We start from the raw sequence: 17,800 nt of genomic DNA, 5'->3' as shown, positions 1-17,800 counted from the left end.
AGGACTGAGATCAACCTGGTAGACTCAGTCCAGGTAGGTCCAGTCCCCTCCTCCCAGGCCGAGCCAAGTGATCCTGCATAGGCCCCAGGTTTCAAACAGCCAACTCATGCAATGAGCACAGGACCTGGTCCCACTGCCTGGATGCCTCCCAAACAGATCAAGCCAATCAACTGTCTCACCCGTTCAGAGGGCCTGATCCAGTTGGGGACCCCTCAGCCATTGGTTCATAGTTCATGTGTTTCCATTCATTTGACTATTTGTCCCTGTGCTTTATCCAACCTTGGTCTCAACAATTCTTGCTCATATAAACCCTCCTCATTCTCGCTAATTGGACTCCCAGAGATCCACCCGGGGCTTAGCCATGGATCTCTGCATCCAGATCCCTCAGTAGTTGGATGAGGTTTCTATCTCTTAAAGGGATAGTTACAAGGGTTACAAAGGGAAGGAACTGAACCAATGAGAGGTCTAAGAAAGAGGCAAAGAATATGTGTACTATATCACATTTTTTAAATGTGATTAATAATATCAGGACATGGTTAGTCTGTTAATAGCCTTTTCCTAATAATCACCTGAATCTCATGACCTAAACAGTCTATTGAGTCTAAAATCTTGCATTAAAAGTGGTGTAGAAGTACATGCAAAGTGTTCATTGCTTTATGAATCAGAGTGGGAAGGTGCCAGTGGAGGAAGCTTAGGGCAACATAGGTGCTGTAGGTCTCTTGAATGCCTAAGATATAACAGGGCCAGATCACTCTAGTCTACCATAAATCTTTTGAAGGACTTTGATGCATCTGTAATTTTGCTCATGAATAAAAGCTGTGAAAGTTCTGCCTGTAATCTATCCCAAGGACACTTTGTTTGGCCAATTTGCCCTGTCAGCAAGGCAAGGATAGAGAACAAGACTTCTAAGTGTCTACAGTCCACATGGAATAATATAGTTATGAAGCTTATTTTAGTATGTTTCTATTCATCAAAATTATACGGTTAAATTAGAAGTCATCTTCCTGACCATTCACAAATATGTGTGCCCATAAGATTAAGATGTAATCATGAGATTACATCTACACATTACATGAAAATGCAAGATAAATGGGGAGATATCATAGCTGTTATTGCACAGGTGAAAGCAACAGTTTTCAGAGTCAGTGATCTGTAAGCCTTGCTGACAGGGTACCCCATCAAGAGAATGATTCCTCTGGTGAGTTGACATCTGAATTATCAATTGCTATAAGCTGTAATTACATCATGGCCTGCAATGGCTCGTGACAATCACTCCTGATAAGACATGCTAACATGGAAGGGGAAAACCTCACCAAGGCCCCAACCCTAAACAAATTAGGAATGCTAAGAGTAAAAGAAATAGACCTGCCTGGGCTCAGTGTGCCAGGCTCTGCTGACTCCCCATGGGAGACCTCGATTTGGAGGATGTGGGGATGGGGGGTGGCCTGGGAGGGAGGGCTGGGGGTGGGAGGGCTGTAGGTGGGAGGGCTGGGGGTGGGATCTGTGGGTGGTATGTAGGGTGAGTAGAAAATTTCTTAATAAAAAAAAAGAAAAAAAAAAGAGTAGAAGAAATAGACTTCCCCAAGGAAGAGCACAGCAATATGTAATCTAATTCCAAGTAGTCAGTCCTGAAATCGTATACATTCAAGTAACATTACACAGACTGAGCAGGTTTTATTTATATATTTAGGACAACAATTAAGAAAAGGGCCATGGGGTTTGGGGAAGTGGTTCAGCAGTTAAGAGCATTAGCTGCTCTTGTAGAAGACCCAGGTTTAATTCCCAGCACCTCCCTGGCAGCTCACAAACATCTATAACTCCAGTTGCAGTGGACCCATGGTCCTCCTTTGGCCTCTGTGGCTTTGTAAGCATGTGGTGCACATAAACTCACAAAGGTTCACATATATATACATAAGTTTAAAAAGTAAATAAATATGTATTTTATGAACATAGGGGAGCTAGCTCAGCCCCCTTACCTGAGGTGGGTGGTCCCAGTGGCCCCGACTGACCAACTCAGCTACTATCCAGGCCCACAGCTGGGCCTTGGGTTGGCCCACCATCTACCCCATCTAGGACCTGCTGGAGTTCATGAAGGGACTGATCCTTTGTAACAATATCTGTAGGATTTCCATGATTCAAGGTGGCCACAGGATATCCCAGAGGAGTTTCGGTGGTCTCTTAGCCTCCAGAACCATGAGACAATACATTTCTGTTGTTCTGTGCCTCCCAGGCTGAACTGTATGGTGCTGTTATCTTTTGTTTTTTATGAGACTAGGTCTTGCTATTGTCCCCACATCAACCCAAACTCCTTACCTCAAGCCATTCTCCTGTCCCAGCCTCCCTGGTAGCTGGGGCTACAGATATATGCACCACCCACTAGACTTGAGATCCTTTCTGTAAGCAACTAATGTTGGAGCCCTGAGAAACACAAGGGCCTCTGAAGGAAGGCCCATTCCAAATCAGAGGCCACAATTTCCAAGGACAAAACTCTCCAAGATTCCCTGGCCAGGAGGATAGGAACCACAACCAGGCTGCAAAGAGCCAACAGCTAAGCAGAGTGGCTGGTCACGAGTTGGCCCACCTAAGACTGAAAACATCTCCAGGAAAAGTTTAGTTCTGCATTTGGAAGGGGAAGGCAGCAGGCAGCCTTCTGAAGGACAGATCCAGACTCTTAAAAAAAAAAAATTTACAAGGAAGCCATCAAGTATAGTGATATTTCATTTGTACTGAAATGTGATTTTATTTGTATGTTAATAAATAAAGTTGCCAGGGGGTCAGAGCTAATAGCAAGCCATAGCAGAAGCCGGGAAGTGGTGGTGCACACCTTTAATCCCCATCACATGACAGATAGATCTCTGTGTGTTCAAGGATACAGCCTTTAATCTCAATACCAACCATAGAAGACCTGGAGGTCTGTATAAACAGGCAGTGACGAGGAAGTCATGTGGTTGGGTTTACGACCAATGAGAAGGCAGAACAGAAAGTCAATAAGACAGATACACAGGAAGTAGGTCTCTTGCTGAGGGGAAGGACGACAGCGGGAGCAAAAGGTAAGAAAGGGTTTTTAGTATCAGCTCTTAACTACTACTCTGATCTCTTGGGCTTTTAACTCTGCATTTGGTTCTGTGTTTCTTATTTAATAAGACTGTTACATCTATAATCAAGCCCCCTAGAATTGCCACTTTTTCCTTTGTCTAAAAGAAGTGATTAAGGGAAGAAGAGTTGAGTTCCTTGGGAAGCTCTGTTTTCAGGCTGATAAGGGATTTTAGGGGCTCAAATACCTTCAGGTCAGAATTATCATCAGGCCACAGTAGCTTCTTCCAGACCTGATCAGGTGACCCTGCTCCAGATGCAGCATCCTAGTGCTTGGTACAGTCCAACAAGTGATGCTACTCTCTACAGAGACAACACTCAGACCCTCAGAGGTTAAGACACTTACCTGAGACCCTACAGACCTAAGCAGAGAAAGTTGGTGGAGCTAGAGACAGTTCTGCAGTGAAAAGCACTTATGGCTGTATCAGAGACCTGGGGTTTGGACCTCAGCATCCATATCAGGTGTGTGGGAGTCCGTGGGAGACAAGCTCCCACCTGTAGAAGGGTTCTTGGGGGGAGGAGAGAGGAAGGAAGAAGTATTAGATGGAAATATAGACCTAGACATAAAGAAAAACAGAGACACAGGATAGCTTTGGGAGGTCCCTGGATCAATACCCAATCATCTCATCCTTTATTCTCACGGGCTTTTTATACATTACCAAGGGGAAAGGCAAAAGACCTTCCCCTTTCAAGATCGTAGCACAATGCATACCCAAGTGTAGACCTTTCTAAATACCTGGTAACCACACCTGTAGCCAAATCATCCCATTATGCAGCCCTGCTGGGTAAAGCAAGCTCAGATTCTGTGGCCTTGAGTAAGGTCACATCTCATCTGACCTCTTTGGCCCCCACACAGGTGTCTCACAAATGCCTGTAACTCCAGCTCCACAGTATCCAGTATCCCTTTCTGGCCTTAGTGGGCACCTGTGCATGAGTGTTCATGGACACACACACAGACACAGACACAGACACAGACACACACACACACACACACAAATAAATAAGTAAAAGTAAATCTTTTTTTAAAAAATAATTGAGGAAAAAATAATTGAGGGTGTGGAACTGGAGAGATAGCTTAGTTTTTAAGAGTACTAGCTGCTCTTAGATGCAGAGATCCACAACCAAACACCAGGCTGAGCTCCAGGAGTCCAGTTGAAGACAGAGAAGAGGGATTCTATGAGCAAGGGGCATCAAGATCATGGTGGGGAAACCTACAGGGACAATAAAACCAAACTAGTGGGAACTCATGAAATTTAGACCAACATCTGTGGAGATTCCACAGGACTGGACTAGGCCCTCTACATAAGCAAGACAGTTGTGTAGCTTGATCTGCTTAAGGGGCCCCCTGGTACTAGGATCAGGATACATCCCTGGTGCATGAGCAGGCTTTTTGGAGCCCTCTACCTATGTTGGGATACCTCGAACAGCCTGGAGGCAGAGGGAGGGGCTTGGACCTGCCTCTACTCAATGGACCAGGCTCTGCTTACTCTCCATGGGAGGCCTTACCTTCTTGTAGGAGGGAATGGGGGGTGGGTTGGGGGGAGGCTTCAGGGGTGGGAGGAGGGAAGAGGGGGATCTGTGATTGGTATGTAAAAATGAATAAAAATTTTTTCTTAATAAAAAAAAGAGTACTGGTTGTTCTTGCAGAGGCCTTAGCACCCACATGGTACTTCATAAACATCTATAACTTCAGTGAGAAGGAATTTGATGCTCTCATCTGACCTCCATGGGCACCATGTATGCATGTAGTACACAGACATACAAGTGAGCAAAACATTCATACACATAAATAAATTAAAAAACTAATTTTTTCCAATATTCTTCTATTTTTATTTTATGTGTATTTATTTATTATGTATATTTACTTATTATGTATATTTATTATGTTTTTTAAAGATTTATTTATTTTTATGTGTGTTGGTGTTTTGCCTACATGTATGTATGTCTGTGTGAAGGTGTCAGAAGCCCTGGAACTGGAATTACAGACAGTTGTGAGATGTCATGTGGGAATTGAACCCAGGTCCTCTAGAAGAACAGCCAGTGCTCTTAACCGCTGAGTCATCTCTCCAGGCCCTATATGTGTATTTTTTTTATCTTTATTTTATATGTATGAGTTTTGCAAGCTCTTATGTCTGTGAGCCATATTTTCACACTACCCAAGGAGACCAGAGAAGAGGGCATCAGACTCCCTCAAACTTGTTAGCCATCTTGTGGGTGCTAGGATTTGAACTGCCGTACATTGAAAGAGCATCCAGATCCCATCTTTAAAGAGAAAAGCTGACACACACATAGGTGACAGGGGAGGGGCCACGCCTATTGTTCCAAAGTTTCCACGGGCCTTGGCTGGCCCCTTGAGCTCTGTGATCTGGTAATCAGAGGTGCAGAGGTTCTGAATGATCAGGGCCTTGGCCTTTCATATGGTTGCTATTCTGGGCACAATGCCACCAAGGGCCTCAGCCACCCTCCCCCACCTTAGTGAGAAAGTGTATGCTGGTGCTGGCAGGTTCTGTGAAGGCAAGTATCAGAGGAAAAAGGAGTTCTTACCCTGGTTAGCCCGTCTTTTCCCTTTGGTACCCTCTGACTGTCCTTATCTTACTCTTCTTGTCTCTGCCCCCTCATTGGCCAAAGACAACCACATCTCTGTCCTTCACTATTCGGGAGCTAATCAACAATTACACTGGAAGAGCGTCGTAGCTAGCCAGAGTGGCACAGGGCATGCCTATAAACCTGGCATTTGGGAGGTAAAGACAGGAGGATCAGACGAGTTCAAAGTCATCCTCAGCTGTGTGGCTGAGTTCCCAGGCTAGCCTGAGTTACAGAGAGCCTGTCTCAAAAAAATAAAAATAAAAAGTTTGTTGAGCTGGTTTAAAGCTTTGCCCTAGCTCTGAACTTACTTCCTCCAGGCAATGGGCAAGCTGTTTCTTTTCTGAGGAGCGCAAAAGAGAATGAGAGATTTTGTTATGGTGACAGGAAGAAGACACGGTCTTCTGACACCAGATTCAGCGACAAAGCCTCTCTAGGGTACCTACCATCTGGAGATAGTCCCTAGAAGAAGCCATCTGCACTAATTTGAATGATGTTGCACAGGAATGCAGGTGAGCGAAAGGTAGTTTCCATTAGGTAGAAATATTTTTTCCACTTCCTGTTTCTTGTCTGTTTTGCAGTGTTCAGGTGTGAAACCGCCGAGTTTCAGAAGCAGATGAAATTTATCAAAGGCCTGCCCCAAGCTTTGTCAATTAGGTTGCCTGATGCCGATTGTTTTTCGAAGGGCAGGGATTTCTTGATAAGCAGAAAAGTCTGCTCGAAAACACCACTCACTCCCCTGAATCAGTCTCAATACTGAGCCTGAGTGATTTCCCGATGGCAACTTAGCCGAAATGGGAAAATATTTTTCCATCGCAAATCCCCGGTACTGACTGGTGTTTCCCCTCATCTGGTCCTTGTGAGGCAGCAAGGGCAGACAGAGCCATTGCAGCCTAGCTAGATCATCAGCTCTGAGGAACAGGAGATGGGTGGGGTGCTGTGTTGCTATGCAACTAAAGGCAACACAGCTGCAGACCTCCGCCAGCTGGGCCAGCCCATTCAAACCGCAGGGAGTTTCAAGTGGCTGTGTCCCCTAGGGACTGGGCCTAGCTCTAACAGGGGGAAATGTCAGCATTTAAACGGACTAGATGACGCAGAGGAAGCCAAGAGGACGCTGTCAAAGTCTAGTCATCGTTGATTCTCAGTCAGAACTTTTGAGCAGGAGAGAACTGCCAAGAGCAGCTAGCCAGACAACCCACACATACCCCTCCATCCCCCATCCCCACCCCCCAATCCTGCCTGCCTTTTAAACTTTAAAACGTCTATTCTTTAAAAAAATTAGTTGCTTTTTCAGCTATACAAAGTTCTTAATGTTTCACTGGCAACAGAATATAATGTAATTTAACAACTATGTAAAAAAGTTACCTTTGCCTAAGAAACAGTATCTACCTATGTGTCTACCATCCAGCTGTCTACCATCCAGGGCTCTAATTGTCGAAATAAACTACCTCATATTATAGGATCTCCAAAAAGGAATAGAAAGATGCAGACAGTCATGCACGCACACACACAAACACAAATACAACCTTCTGTGGCTAAAAACCACAGTATCTACAGACAACTCACAGTAATTGCCAAATACTATTAGTGATAAAATCCTTTCGGTAGTGAAAGAATAGTTAGCAATTCCTCTGAGCTCGCTTTTGTTCAACTCTGTGCCACAACCTTCTGCTGCTTCGTATATGCTCTGGGCTCATGTTTTAAGACAAGCCTTCCTGCTCCCAAAGCAACTGCAGTGTAGCTTTGAAATAAAGGGGAAAATAGACAACATTTGGTGCTGGTGACAGACAGACAGCAGCAACTTCACCTCTTCATTCTTCACAAGGACTGCAGCCACTTTCCAAAACTATGCAGAACTAGGAGTCACCTGTTTCCAAAGACTTGTCTGTAGACTGTACAGTGACTTTATTGTCTTTCCTGTATTCAAAATCTGCAAATTCTTTGCCCCATTCCAGGGACAGTGAAGGTCCCTTGGTGACCACTACCGTATCCTCTGCCACCACAGAAGCCAAGGCCTCCTCTGCCGTGTTAGCCTCACCAGGTAGCCTCCATGGCCACCGTTTGAACAAATTGGGGTTTCAGATGTGTCAGCATTCAATCATTCTTCAGTCCAAGTTGGTCTCCTTTCTCTGTTATCATTGCAAGAAATATCGTCAAAGAATGATTTCATTTTGTCATAACAGTAGTTGGGTCTGAGTGGATCTTCTCCAGCATTCCCTTCTCTGTATTTAAGGATCAACTTCTGAGTCTCCTTTATCTTCACCATTTACAAGCTTCTCTTGTTTCTCGGGTTTCTCTTCTTTTTTATTTACTTATTATTTTATTTAAATATTTTTTCATTTCTTTTTCATACAGACTGCAGTTTCCCTTCCCTCCTCTCCTCCCAGTCCTCCCCCTACTTCCCATCTACCCCTCCCCTTCCATTCCTCCTCCATCTCTATTCAGAAAGGGGCAGGCAGCCCATGGCACATCAAGTTGAGGCAGGACTGAGCTCCTCCCCCTGCATCAAGGCTTGGCAAGGTAATCCAGCATGGGGAACAGGTTCCCAAAAGGCAGCTAAGCGCCAGGGACAGGTCCTGATCTCACTGCTAGGAGCCTTACAAAGAGAAGTTTCTCTTCTTTTAACTTAAGTTTATTATGAAACTCAGTGACTCTGTTAATTTCCTCCTTGTTAAATTGTGCACTTGCACTTTCAAAGTCAACATCTTTCTCAAACTTCATTGGACAATCTTGATGGATACCATATCTTCCTCTGCCACCTCAGTGACCCCTATGCCCTCTCCTCAGAGCAGAAGGAAGACGTGGATCTACTCACCTCTTGCTATAATTTCTGAGTTACTCCTTTTTCGCCCTTGGGATTTTGTATACTTCAAGTTTCTTTCTCCCTTCCTCTCTCTCCCTCTCCTTACCTCTCCCATTCTCTCCCTCCCTGCTTTCTAGGGACTAACTTCGTAGGCCAGGAGCAGTCTGGCTGCCACCTGATAAAGAGAGTCTGAGCTACATGCTCCCAGTTCTCGCCTCAAATCAGAATTGAGAAATTGCTCCTGGCCATTAGTCTTAGGCAATGGAAAGATACCCACGAGGTAGCCTGGGTCCTCACAGTCTGGGCTGCCTGAAGGAATCCACCTGCCTTGTGGCACTAGGCAGGTAGGTACCATTCTGATGAGCAGGTATATGGTGGAGAAATGGGAGAAAAAGAAAAGCAGAATGGTTCATGTGCTATGGTAAGAGGCAGAACTAAAGAAGTGAGGAATGGGCTGATATTGGTGGCCTGCTTGTCACCTGGGCCCAGGGTGTTGTCCAAGGCCATGTCTGAGTCTGTGGTCCTACTGCAGCCAGGGTCTGTGTTGACATCTGTGGCTCCTGATACTATTGAAGGCCGGGGTCTGGGCTGCCATCTGGGACCATGTTGGTATCCAGAGGCCACACTGCCATGGGGGCCATGTCAATCTGGGTGGCCTGCACTGCTGCTTGGGGCCATGCTGACATCTGAGCCCTGGCTGCTACTGAGGACTATGTCTGGGTCCATGGTCCTACCACAGCCAGGGGCTGTGTGATGTCATGGCCTATAGTCACACCAAAGGCCACAAGGATGCCCAAGGTTCAGGCTGCAACCTTTGGCCATGGTGTCTGAGGGCCATGCTACACACCAGGCCCTTGCCAATCTGGGTGGCCTGTGCTACCACACAGGGCTATGGTGTCATTCAGGCCTAGGCTTCTGCCTAAGGCCATGTCTGAATCCATGGCCCAGCAGCAGCCAGGGTCTGAGGTCTTTGCTGCTACCGAGGGCCATGTCTGGGTCTATGTTCCTGTTGCAGCTGGGATCTGTGATGATGTCCATGGCCCATGTTGCCACAGGGGATCATAGGAACCATGCATGATGAAATCTGAGGGCTGTGCTGAGCCAGCCCCGCCCCTCGCTAACCTTGGAGTAGCTGGCCCTGCACCTTGCTGGACATTGCAGCAGGAAAGTTGACCCTACCCTCCATAGGAGAGCAGTCCCACACATACATACTCGGAGAGATGGCCCCATACCTTACCATGGGCATCAGAAAGCTGGCCCTAATGGCTTGGGCCTAGGAGAGCTGGCTCTGCCCCTCACCTAGGGGGCAGTCACAGTGACCAGGACCAACCAGTTCAGCTACCACCCAGACCCACATCCTGGGCATTGGGTTGGCCCACCCTAACATCTACCCCATCAATGATAAGCGCAGGATCCCAGGGACAACAGCAGGATATCAGAGAGGAGTTTCAGTGAGAGTCTAGTGATGATGGTGTGCCAGAGGCCTTGAACCAGACCAGTAACTCAGCAATGAACATTTGTGAGTGGGCCTGATTGGACAAAAAAGTATACTGAGTGATATGCCTCAGCACCAAATGCCACTAGGGTGGATGAAGAGGTGCTGGAAAGATGGAGGAGTGAGGTGGGTTTTTTTGTTTTGTTTTTAATTAATTTGGGGGGGTGTTTCTGGGGGGTATGCTACAGAGGTGAGGGAAGGATATGGAGGGACTGGGAGGTGAGCAGGATTGGGGTACATGATGTGAAATTCCCAAAGAACCAATAAAGAATCACATTATTAAAGAAGAGGAGGAAGAGGAAGAAGAGGAAAAGGAAGGAGGAGGAAGAGGAGGAGGAGAGGAGGAGGAGAGGAGGAATAAGAATTTGTTCCTCTCCCAGCTCCACTCTCTTCCACCACCACTACCGTCACCACCATCACTCTGTCAGCACCTCACCTCTCTTCCAGGGGAGGAACAAGTCAGATTGGGTGCTTCTTCCACATGGAGGAACTGTCGGGGTTGAGGGAGAATCTTTACAGACCCTAATAAATATGCATAAAACATTTAATGTCTGGCACAAAAATAAATGCTAAATAAAATCTGTTAGTTATTACTCTAGCTATGGCTTATTAGTCACACAGATACTTCTCTACCTGCCCCATTGTGAGCTCTCTGACTGTATCTGCCCTTGCTAGATGTGCACTGTTGGTTAAGCGGCGGCACTCGTGGCCATGCCGAGGAAAGAGAGCGCTGGACGTATCGGTGACGGAAGAATCACGAGCCATGGTTACCTTTCTAGAGCTTTATTGGGAGAGAGAGAGAGAGAGAGAGAGAGAGAGAGAGAGAGAGAGAGAGAGAGAGACCGCACAGAGGGGATAGAATACAGAAGGAGGGAGTGCGGAAAAAGAGGGCACAGAGAGGGCACGCCCACTTTTTAGGCTGGCACGCCGTTGCAGGCTGGTGACATAATTAAGGACATAATCCTTACATGCACCCCTGGGCATGTTTGTAACACAAATTGCTAAACGGACTTATTAATAGAAAACCCAGAGCCAGATATTGGGGCGAAAGCTGAAAGATCAGAGAAACAGAACAATCCAGCCACGTTCTTACCTCTGTGAAATCCTCAGCCTCAAGAGACTTCCTGTTTACTCATGCCATATATGCTTTTCTGTGCCCTGCCATCTTACTTCCTTCCTAGTGTTGGGATTAAAGGTGTATGCCACAATGCCTGGCTTTGTTCCCAGTGTGGCCTTGAACTCACAGATATCTGAATGGATCTCTGCCTCCCAAATGCTAGGATTAAAGGCATGTGCTACAACTGCCTGACCTCTATGTATAATATAGTGGCTGACTTTGTCCTCTAATCCCCAGGCAAGCTTTATTAGGGTGCACAATATATCACTACACAAGTTACTCAACTTCACTAAGTCTAGCTTTCCTTCCTGCTCCTTGCAACATATATAATAGCACTTACCTTTTATCAGGGAGGATTACATGGCTTTTGTACACAGGATTGGCATGGTGCCTGGAACCCAGTAAATATTTAGTGCATAGTGACTATGATAATAAAAAGAACTTGGGAGTTCAAAGCAAAATAAATGTAAAAGAATGAGACATAACTGATTTAGAGAGGTGTGTAAAGGAAAGGTTGATTTCTGTTTTAGGGTTACTATTGCTGAGATGAAACACCACAACCACCCTTGGGGAAGAAAGGGTTTATTTGGCTTACACTTCTATATCACAGTTAACTGAAGGAAGTCGGAACAGGAAAACAAGCAGCAGGAAGCTGGAGCAGGAGCATAGTGCTGCTTACTGGCTTGCTCAGCCTGCTTTCTTATAAAACCCAGGACCTTCAGCCCAGGGTGGCACCACCCACAATGGGCTGGGCCCTCCCCCATTAATCACTTATTAAGAAAATACCCTGTGGTGATATTTTATTTGTGCTGAAATGTGATTTTATTTGTATGTTAATAAATAAAGTTGCCTGGGGGTCAGAGCTAATAGCAAGCCATTTAGCAGAAGTCTGGCAGTGGTAGCACATGCCCTTAATCCAATCACATGGCAGGCAAAGTCTGTGTGTTCAAGGACATAACCAGCTTGGTGACACACGCCTTTAATCCAAGTACCAACCATACAGATCTGGAGGTCTGTATAGACAGGCAGTGACAGAAGAAGTCATGGGGTTGGGCTTAGAACCAATGAGAAGGCAGAACAGAAAGTCAATAAAAAAATACAGACACATAGGAAGTAGCTCTCTTTTCTCAGGGGAAGGATGGCAGCAGCTGGTAAGCTAAAGGCTATTCGCTAGTGCTCTGACCTCTTGGGCTTTTAACTCTATATTTGGCTCTGTGTTTCTTATTTAATAAGACTGTTTAGAATTACATCTACAATACCCTGCAGGCTTGCCTGTAGCCTCATCTTAAAGAGGCATTTTCTCAACTGAGGCTCCCTCTGACTATGCTAGTTTGTATCAAGCTAACATAAAACAAGCCAGCACAGTTACTATTCCTTAGAATTAGAGTGATTGACTCCTTTGGATCCACACTCTAGATAGCTGGGAGGCAGGCGGGAGGCAGGTGTCCTGAGTTTACCCTTGGGAGTGAAGCCCTATCTGAAAATACTAAACTCTATGGGCCCCTTTGCATTACTTTCCAAGAAATGAAGAGAAACAGCATGATGTTCATCTCAGGAAAGTAGCAATGTAATGAGGCTTTGCACTTAAAAAAAAAATTAGGAGCCAGGCTGTGGTGGCACATGCCTTTAATCCTGGCACTTGGGAGGCAGAGGCAGGCAGATCTCTGAGTTTGAGGCCAGCCTGGTCTACAGAGTAAGTTCCAGGACAGCCAGAGCTACACAGAGAAACTCTTTCAAAAAACAAACAACAACAAAAAGGTAAGTAAGTGATGTTCCTTGTGTTGACTGAAATGGCTGAGCCAGTCACAGCATCTTAGAGGTACTATCAGGGATCTAGAACAGACAGTGGGTGTGTGACACAGTCACTGTTTGTTTTTTTGGGGTTTTTTTTTTCTTTTTTTTTTTATGGTACACAACATGGAGCCTTGCACACAGTACACATTTCTAGATTTGTTGAAGTTAGTAGAGCAGGTAGCTTTCTACACCACTGTGGGGATGAAGCACTTAAGGCAATGTGGTTTTACTCCTGAAAACTGGATGAGGCAGATCTAAGAATATCTTAGATGAACTGAGGCATTTGTATAGTCCTGAGCAGTTGTCCTTAGAGGTAAAGACAGAGAGGACTATCGATTGCTGCTTTCCCACCTTCCAAACAAACTCTGTGGGTGTTATCTGAATATTATAGCTGAGTTCTTTCCTACGCAAAGTAAGATAACCAAAAAGTGAAACATGACAACATTCTAGCAATTGCGTGAACTTTGAAACAAGGATGGGTGGAGGATCCTGGCAGATTTAATTAAATTCTCTCTTTTGTGTATGAAAGCTACAAGCACACTTTAGGCAATAGTAAAAGACCAGGAACAACACATGTCCAGCTGTACAAGACAGCCACAATGGAATATCGTGCAGCTGAAAAAAGCAATGACAAGTTGCTTTGTGTGTTAATAATGATTCTTGAAATATATTGAGGCCTGTCACTTGTCTGATTAAATTAATTTTAGCTGGAACAAAAGTATAAAAACCGGATATATTAAGAGATACCACCGGGTGTTGGTGGTGCATGCCTTTAGTCCCAGCACTCAGGAGGCAGGCGCAGGCAGTCTACCAGCAACACAGCAGCCACCAGAAAGTCTTGCTCCTAACTAATTGTAACCTAGTACCTAGTGATTAAACCATGCACCATGGCACTCTTCTCTCACCACTGCTGAGAACCACCATGTGTGAGTGAGATAACCTGGTGCTTGTCTTTGGGTGCCTGGCTTTTCATTAGTTGGTGGACATTTAAGTTGTTCTCTGTCTTTTTGTTTTTTAATCAATAGTGCTCGATAAACCTGGGATGTAGATATTTAACAAACTGATTTTAGTTCCTTTCAATATATACCCTGTAGTGGGACTGCCAGGTCAAATTGTAGTTCTGTTTTCACCTCCCTCCCCTCTTTAGGCTTTTTTGAGATAGGATCTCACTTTGTAGCCCAGGGTATCCTGAACTCACTATATAGCCCAGGCTGGCCTCAAACTCATGATCTCCTGCCTCCACCTCCTGAGTGCTAAAATTACACTTGTGCACAATATGCTTAGTTTTCTGAGGAACTGCCATATTATATCTATAAGAACTATATTCATTTACATTTCTACCAACAATGTGGGCAAGGACTCTTTTTTTTTCTTCACATCCTATCCAATACTTACTATCTTTTATCTTTTTGATGAGTTATTCTTATTGGGGTGAGGTGGTATTTTGCATTTTCCTGATAGTGATTGAGAAATGTCATATATGTGTACGCTCATGAGTGTGTGTGCAGCTATGGTTATTACCATGTTCCAATTTCTCCTTTTACAAGGACTTACATTTGTCTACGAGATTGAGTAACTAGTTAGACAGTGATTTGCTTTCATCATTTCTTGTTGACTGAGTGTGGGGCTAAGAAGGCAATCTGGCCCTTTTCAGGGACTAAGAAATAACTGTATTCATGTTTACAGCAGAGAAGAGAGGGCTATGCTCTTCTGTCACAGGGCCTTCTGCACAGGCCTCAGATATCACTGGAGCATTTTACTGAGAGTGAATTTTGTATCTTGGGACAAGCCACTGTCACGGACATTCTCTACTCTTCTCTCCTTTCTCTCTCTTCATTAGTTCAATCACTCCTTCCCTTCAAGCTAAAATTCATGTAACTAGACAGTTGCTCTTCCTAATGAGCCAACCTCCTTGAATCTCTATGCTGTAAAGGCTATAGTGAGCCTAGTTACAGATGTAAGTCCTTGACTGGCTGCATATATTTACCAAAGGATTTAAAATTTGAGTGACATTTATTTATAACAATATTTGTTTATGTATTTTGTGTGTATATGTATGTGTACCACATGCACGCAAGAGCTGTCAGCAGTCAGAAGAGGAGGCAGAGTCCCTGAAACTGGAGCTGCAGATGTGTGAATCACAATATGGATGCTGGGAATCATTGAAACCAGGTCCCCTGCAAGTGCAAAAATGCTTTTAATCACCAGCCCCAAGTTACAATTACCTCTAATAGATATTTCGTAATTTTCAATATATGAGAAAGAAAGATAATACTCCATGGTCCATAGAGGCAATTTTTTCTTGGAATTTAAAACTATAATAAAATTACAGTATATATATCAACCTTTACATAAGATATAAAATTTAAGGTTGAAAATTTAAATCAGACAAATTTAAGTTTGAAAATTCACAAATATATCCCCTAAGTAAAAAGATGTCTCACTTGCTTCCTGCAGCTCACCATGTGTCATTATACTTTGTAGCTATGATTGAATAACTTAAAAATGCAAATACAAAGGTTATGAAAACAAATTAAATAACTATGCCCCAGGATTATAAGAACTATTTTTACTCTCCCCCTTCATTCTGCCCACAACTCGACCAACCCAATCTCTCATGTTCCTGTCTCGCATCCCCTCCTCTCCACCACCTCCTGCCCCCAGTTTACCCAGGAGATCTCATCTATTTCCCCTTCTCAGGGAAATCCATATGTCCCTCTTTGGGTCCTCCTTGTTAGCTAGCTTCTCTGGGGCTGTGGACTGTAGCCTGCTTATCCTTTGCTTTACATCTGATATCCATTTTTGAGTGAGTTACATACTGTGTTTGTCTTTCTGGGTTTGTGTTACCTTACTCAGGATGATTTTTTTTCCCTAGTTCTATTCGTTTACCTGCAAATTTCAAGATGTCATTCTTTTTACTGCTGAGTAATACTCCACTGCGTAAATGTACCACATTTTCTTTATCCATTCTTCGGTTGAGGGGCATCTAGGTTGTTTCCAGGTTCTGGCTATTATGAATAATGTTGCTATTAACCTAGTTGAGCAAGTGTAGTATGATTGAGCATCCTTTGGATATATGCCCAAGAGTAGATTGACTCCCAATTTTCTGAGAAACTGCCATACTGATTTCCAGAGTAGCTGTACAAGATAGCACTCCTACCAACAGTGGAGGAGTGTTCCCCTTACTCTACATCCTCTCAAACATAGGCTGTCCATTAATGTTTTTGATCTTAGCCATTCTGACAGGTGTAAGTTGGTATCTCAGGTCGTTTTGATTTGCATTTCCCTGATAGCTAAGGATGTTGAATAATTCTTTAAGTGTTTCTCAGCCATTGTGATTCTTCTGTTGAGAATTCTTTAGGTTGGGAAAGTTTTCTTCTATGATTTTGTTGAATATGTTTTCTATGCCTTTGATCTAGGATTCTTCTCTTTCTTCTATCCCTATCCTTAGGCTTGGTCTTTTCATGGTGTCCCAGATTTCCTGAATGTTTTGTATTAGGAATTTATTGGATTTAATATTTTCTTTGACTAATGAATCTATTTCCTCTATTGAGTGTTCAGTGCCTGTGATTCTCTCTTCTATCTCTTGTATTCTGTTGGTGATGTTTGCATCTGTAGTTCCTGTTCACTTCCCCAGGTTTTCCATTTCCAAAATTCAGTTTGTGTTTTGTTGTTTCTATTTCAATTTTCAACTCTTGAACTGTTTCCTTCACCTGTTTGTTTTTTCTTGGCTATCTTTAAGGAATTATTGATTTCTCCCAAATTTTTTGTTTGTCTTTTCCTCGATTTCTTTAAGGGAATTTTTCATTTCCTCTTTAAGGGCCTCTATCATCTTCATAGAGTTATTTCTAAGGTCATTTTCTTGTGTTTCAGCTGCATTGGAATGTTCAGGTCTTGCTGTTGTAGGATCACTGGGTTCTGGTGGTGCCACATTGCTTTCAGTTGTTGAATTTATTCTTACACTGGCGTTTACTCATCTGTTCTTCCAACTGGTGTGAGTTGTGCCTGTGCCTGTTTTTTCAATTGGTGTGGTTTGCACCTGTGCCTATGCAGTCTGCTGGAGTTGCAGAGGAGGGCTGGCCATGGGGGAGGATGTTCAGTGCTGCAGGCCGCAGGAATATATCATAAGAACTCAGCTGGTTATGGCAAAGTCACTACCTGGAGGAATCAGGGAATTCCTCCAGAGGAAGCCAAATTCCAAGGAGTTTTTGGTGTTACTTGGCTTGTTATATACCAGCTGTCTTCTGTTATGAAAATCATGTGTGCCTTCATAGTTTTTCCAATTGACTTTTCCCTAAGAAGGGCTAACAGTGTGGACTGATCACTCTCTGGACATACATATTCCAGGTATTTGGAGAACAGCCTCAGGAAAGGCTTTCTCTGGAATCAAATATCTCCCTTGGCCACTTTCAAGGACTAGCAGTAATAACAGTCCACATGCAAGTCTCCTGATTTAAGATAAATTCCACAAGGAGACACTGCCTAGGTCAGGTGGACGTTAAGTAATAGCTTTACACAATTTGGCTCGGACCCTCCTTTCTTACAGCCTTACTAACTTTATAGACCTTTAACTCTTTACCTAACCACTTCTAGGAATATTTAGATAACTTTCTGTGCTGACAGCTATGCTCAGTCAGAACCCCAATTCAAGCCTCCCTGGAATTATCATCATTGGCAGCATCCGGCCAGGTCCATCCCCAAATGGAGGAAAGTGCCTTATCAGAGATACCTCTGTACTCTCTAAGAACAGATTTAAGCATCCAGCTACCTGTTTGAGAAGGCCTGGTGGATGTGCCAATTAAGCTTTACTTCCTCCTTTCCCAAACCTTACCTCTAGTTCCAGATCTCCCTTTAACTATCACCAGAGGCATCTAGCTGTACACAGGTTGCATAGCGACTGAGCACACTTTCCCCC

General features: G+C 44.2%; 1 pseudogene; it reads right to left on the bottom strand.

Annotated features, from left to right (window-relative positions):
- Positions 1-7,532: 7,532 nt before the first annotated feature.
- On the bottom strand, positions 7,533-10,739 carry LOC131905580 (protein LSM14 homolog A-like; annotated as a pseudogene).
- Positions 10,740-17,800: the final 7,061 nt, after the last annotated feature.

Source organism: Peromyscus eremicus, chromosome 3 (assembly GCF_949786415.1).
Source record: "Peromyscus eremicus chromosome 3, PerEre_H2_v1, whole genome shotgun sequence".
Lineage (NCBI taxonomy): Eukaryota > Metazoa > Chordata > Mammalia > Rodentia > Cricetidae > Peromyscus > Peromyscus eremicus.
The sequence above is the reverse complement of the archived record's forward strand: the minus strand, read 5'-3'. Positions and strand labels throughout refer to the sequence as shown.